Below are 6,000 nucleotides of genomic sequence, written 5' to 3' on the forward strand. Positions count from 1 at the left end.
GTATTGCCCTTCATAAACGTGTAGCCAAATGCAAATGCAATGTTCGATGAAATAATATTAACAACAAAGATAATTCACAAATAGCCAGGATTCGTTTGCTCTTTCAAATATTTATTCCATATATATACATGACCACCCCTTTGGGAAGTGCAGGTACCAGCAGAGACCAGATTAAAATGTGTGCAAGTTCCTCTCCTTGACGAGCAAGCCGATAGTTACTGTCCTGTAGTCAATCGACGTCGGACGCAGCCAAATGTGGAGGTCTTGTTGTTCGATGAGCCAAGAGTTACTTAAAAGGAGATCTCTGTGAGCCGTTGACCCCAGAGTGTGCAGAAAGGGTGGCCACGTGTAGCCAAGGCACAGACACCTGCAGGAGAAAGTTAAAAAAAATTACAAGTACCACTTTTACGAATGTTGTGGGCGCCACTGACGACAGCGCCCCAAGCAGCAAGCTAACCAGGTGGACCGCCGGGAGACCCCGGCATGGGGGACCGCGCGCCAAGCAGAGCGAAAACGGGCGCTATTACCTGATGTATAAATAAACAGTTTTGCTTGATATACCAGCTACGTCTACCACATGGCGGCAGCGGCGGGATAACCAACGCAGCGTGACACCCAGAAGGACAGCGAGCCCAACGTAAGCGGCCGCAGCGTCATGTCAGACACTCGCGGCTCGAACCAAGAGCGCGCGCAGCACTAATCAAAGTGGGGGTGAATACGCCGTGGAGGATTACTGCTACCGTGAACAACTTGCCTTTTACCTTCAAGGTCGACACCGGCGCGGATGTGACTGCAATCGCACACGACCAGTACGACAGAACCGTCATGGGACCCATCAAGTCAACGCAACAGCTGTTGATAGGCCCAGGCCAGACAGCGATAGCCACTGTTGGCTACATCGATGCAACAGTCACCTGGCGCAACACTGAAGTCCAAGAAGCACTCTTCATCATCAAAGGATTAAAAGAAACGCTGCTCAGTCGACCAGCTATAGAATCACTTGGGATTCTACAGCCCCCTCTTGAGCTAGACGAAACCCTTGCGCAATCAACTGATGTCCCCAACTTCTTGGCGTCATACCCAAAGCTAACGTCTGGGCTTAGAGTCATGAAGACTGAGTACCGCATCAAAGTCAAAAAGGATGCTGAGCCATACGCAGTCAGTTATCCTAGGCGCGTGCCTCTTCCACTGCTTCCACTTGTGAAGAAAGAACTAGAAAGGATGGAAGACTTGCGAGTCATCCAGAAGATCGAGCGAGCAACCGAGTGGTGTTTTCCAATGGTTGTCACACGAAAAAAGAACAATGAGCTGCGCATCTGCGTGGACTATGGTCAACTCAACCAACAAATAATACGAGAACGTGTGCTCATGCCTTCGGTGGATAAGTGTCTTGCAAAATTAGCAGGTGCAACAGTTTTAAGCCGCCTAAATGCACGAGCAGGGTACTGGCAGGTGCCACTGTCCAAGGACTCTCGCGAATACACAACCTTCATCACACCAGTTGGCAGGTTCCATTTCCTGAGGCTTCTCTTCGGAATCTCCACAGCGCCAGAGTTCTACCAATGAGAAATGCTCCGCGTGCCCGAAGGACTAGATGGTGTTGTCTACAAGATGACATCATTGTCTCAGGGAAGACAACTGAGGAACACGACACCAACCTACTGCTGGTGTTGAGGAAGCTGGAAGGTGCAGGTGTTACCCTCAACATCGACAAGTGCTCCTTTCGACAAACAGAAGTAACATTCTTAGGACACGTCGTAAACTCAGCAGGAGTCAGCGCCGACCCGGAAAAGGTCAGGGCCATAGTCCAGCTCGACCCCCCATGTGATGTGTCAGAAGTCAGGTCTTTGTTGGGCTCTGCAAACCACCTAGCGAAATTTCTTCCAGAGCTAGCAGACTTTACGAAGCCTCTCAGAGACTTGCTCCACCAAGACGCCGAATGACACTGGGGCCCAGCTCAGCAGCAGAGTTTTGACAAACTCAAGCAAGCTTTAAGCAGGACGCCGATTCTCACTCACTACGATGCTCAGTCGCCTCACACAGTGTCTGTGGATGCTTCCTCATATGGTCTTGGGGCTGTACTTCTACAGCAGTCGCACGAAAAGCTCCTACTTGTGGCATATGCATCATGCTCCCTTACGGATACAGAACAAAGATATGCCCAAATCGAAAAGGAGGCACTGGCAATCACATGGGCTTGCGAACATTTCTGCAAATACCTGCTGGGATCAACCTTTCACATGGAAACGGACCACAAGCCGTTAATACCGCTGCTGACGACTAAACGACTTGACGAGCTGAGTCCTCGCCTTCAACGTTTCAGGATGCGCCTTTTGGAGTACGACTACACCATGTCCCACACTCCCGGCGAAAAGCTGTACACAGCTGACCTTCTGTCCCAGAAGCCATCTGGGAAACCAGCAGACAAAGAAAGAACTCTCGAGAGTGCAGTGCGCGAGTTTGAAGAATTAGCACTTGAACAGCTCCCTGCTTCAAACCAAATGCTGGACAGAATCAGGGCAAGCATCCAATCAGACAAAACACTTTCCAGGGTGGCTACCTTCTGCACTACATTATGGCCAACTGTGCATGGGCTGTGTCGAGGTGGCTAGTGAGATTTCGCTCGTTGATGGTCTGCTATTCAAAGGCGACAGAATAATCATCCCGCCAGACATCAGAGTAGAGGTTCTGGAAAAACTCCATGCGGGCCACTTGGGCACAACGAGGTGCCGAGCGAGGGCAAGAGAATGCATATGGTGGCCAGGCATAGGCAAGCACATTGAAGACTACGTGGAAAAGTGTCCAACTTGCAGAGAGCACAGAAAGCCAGAAACAGAACCCCTGCTTCTAACCCCATTGCCAGCACACCCTTGGGACACAGTCGGCATGGATCTCTTCACGCTGGAGGGGAAAGAGTATGTTGTAGTAGTAGACTACTACTCCCGATTTTTTGAGCTAGAACAGCTGTCGAGGACAGCTACAAAAAACATAGCCCTAGTCTTGAAGCCAATGTTTGCACGGTACGGTGTTCCACGGACAAAACGCACAGACAACGGGCCGCAGTTCACTTCCACAGAGTTCAAAGAACTATAGTGCATCACTGGGGAGCCTCACACACAACCTCAAGCCGTCCAACATACACAAAGCGCTGCTTGCCTAAAGGGCCACACCCAGCGTGGAAGGATTTTCACCAGGAGAACTCTTAATGGGTCGTCGTCTGAACACCACATTACCAACCACTTCGAAGCTGCTAGCCCCGAAGTGGGAGCATGCGAATTCAGACAAAATAATGAAGCCTACAGAGCTCGTGCAAAACGATCATACGACAGCCGGCACAAGGTACGGAGCCGAGAGCGCTTACCACCAGGCACAGCGGTGCGCATCCTCGCTGGAGCTGCATCACACGGCGTGGTAACACAGCCAACATCAGAACCAAGGTCCTACGTTGTACAAACCGACAGAGGACAAGCAAGACGTACAGCAAGACACCTGCAACCGTTGCAGGACACGAGCACCACAAGAAGTGGACGTGTTTGTAAGCGACCAGAACGCCTGGACCTGTGAGATCAAACCTTTCAAGAAAGGGGGGGGTGTTGTGGGCGCCACTGACGACAGCGCCCCAAGCGGCAAGCTAACCAGGCGGACCGCCGGGAGACCCCGGCATGTGGGACCGCGCCTAGCAGAGCGAAAACGGGCGCCGTTACGTGATGTATAAATAAACAGTTTTGCTTGATATACCGGCTACGTCTACCACAAAGAATGAGATTAAACATGTGCCCAAGCCCAATTAGCCATTGAAGAAAGGCGTGTATTGTGCATGCATGTAATGGATCACTATATCTCCATGACTTAACAGTGCCGGCAGTTGATGTGCAGTAATTATAGTGAGAATGAGGCTTCTAGATTATTTCTGCAGGCTGTGGCCGTAATAGACTTGGTAAACGTGCCTTCCTACAGTCAGTATGTGTCTTTGTCTTTCTGTAGGATGCATCCTCCTGGCACTTCTGGCCTCAAACACATCGAAAGACACTGCCTTATAATGTGCAAGTACATTAGAATGCCTTTATAATGGAGCTCTCTCGACCCCCAGAATCTTTTGCTATACAGGTCTCTTCATTGCAAGGGTTGCACACCGTACTGGCTACTGTAGACCTTTGCAACGAGGGCCTCCTAGGCACCTTCATAATGCTTGCTGGGCTATTCTGTGCGCCTGATGTCAGTATGGTGGAAGCAGCAGCAGAACCGGTTTGCAACAGCCTAGAGAGGAGATGTTTTGACCTCCTCCTTGCCTGATGCAAAGATCTATAGATCAAGGTAAAGTACATTCAGCAATTCAAGACCTTTATGTAATATAATCTGAAAAGATAACTAATGAAAGGAGTCACTAATTTTCTTCCGAACAATTTTTTTTTTCAATAGTATGTGCGACTGCAGTAACATCAAGGTTCACGGTTTGCTTTGGAGCGACATGGTACAGCTGGAGATTGTTGAATGCCACTGCCTATGTTGCCAAAAATACTGCTTCTCAATATAGAGATAAGGGAACTGCCAGCTGTTCCAGCGTCCAACAACGAACAAGCAGCGTGGAAGCAAGAATAAGAAGAGCGTTTATTCTAGATTGCATGCTGGTATTTATAGCCTACAAGCGGCTGCATGATAACGGCCAGAGCGCATGCGCGACTGATACATTACATCTTCCTCGGTGTAATCTTTAAAAGTCTGAAAGCACAATACGCGACACTTGTTGGAAATTCTGGTCGTAGTGAAGACGATTGGGCTGTCTCTTTTGTCGGGTGGATCGCCTTGGCACAAATTGAGTGGGCTGTATTGTAGACTGCGACGCTTCCACGTTTTGCTGGGAAATGTCTTCGCTGCCAGAGTCATCTTCCGTTAAGTCGCTTCGGAATGGCTCACGTGTGGCTAGAAGATGTTGTCGGTTGCGTCGAAGCACTTTGTTGTCCTCTGTAAGGACGCGATAGGACCTCGGTGCTACCAGGCCCATGACTCGAGCCTTGCAGTCCCATGCATTCCCTTACAACTGCATCTTTTTTTAGTTCAGGCAGATTTTTCCCTTTTGAGGGCCTTTGCTGGCATGGTTGGCGCCGGGACTTCTGTTGACTGGAGCATGATACGAAGTCTGGTAGCCGAGTGCGTAACTTTCTGCCTTGAAGAAGCTCTCCAGGGGACCGGCCTTCGGCTAGTGGAGTCGAGCGATAACCGAGAAGGCCCAACCAGAAGTCCTCGTTGAGTTCGCCAGTCTATCTTCATTATAATTTTGACAATTTGGACTCCCTTCTCGGCGAGGCCATTGGACCGTGGGAATCGCGGACTGGACGTGACATGCTTGAAGTCGTATCTAGAGGCGAACAAAGCAAATTCATGCGATGAAAACTGAGGACCGTTGTCGGTGCAGACTTCCAACGGAATCCCATACCGTGCAAAAATTGAGCTAAGCCTAGCAATGACAGTGCATGTCGTTGTGTCAGTAAGCTTTTCGACTTCAGGGAAGTTTGAAAACGCATCGAACACGCACAGGTAGGAGTTTCCGCCGTACATAAAGGTGTCAACACCCACCCTGTACCAGGCATGGCCTGGGATCGGCCTAAGCAGCACTGGTTCGGTTTATTGTTTGTAAGCGTATTTTTGAGAAACAGAACAGGTCTTCACCATGGTTTCAATGTCCGTAGTCAGTCTCGGCCAGAATACCAAGCGACGGGCTCTGGCTTTGAACTTATTTATGCCTAAGTGACCTTCATGAATACGACTCAGTATTTCAGCTCTCATACTCTTCGGAATGACGACCTTTGTCCCCTTCATAATAATACCCTTAACTTCTGATAACTCAGGACCAAAAGGTTTCATCGAGCCTTCAATTTCTTCTCCATTCCTTAGTTGCCACAGCATTGTTTGCAAGTCTGGGTCAGAGGCTGTCTCTTCTGCCAGTCGATCAAACATTTTCTTGCTCACCAGCTCTAAAGTCACGCTCACTGCATGAACGTC

This window comes from Amblyomma maculatum, chromosome 5, assembly GCF_055883805.1.
Source record: "Amblyomma maculatum isolate TAMU_Amacu chromosome 5, ASM5588380v1, whole genome shotgun sequence".
In the NCBI taxonomy this organism is placed as follows: domain Eukaryota; kingdom Metazoa; phylum Arthropoda; class Arachnida; order Ixodida; family Ixodidae; genus Amblyomma; species Amblyomma maculatum.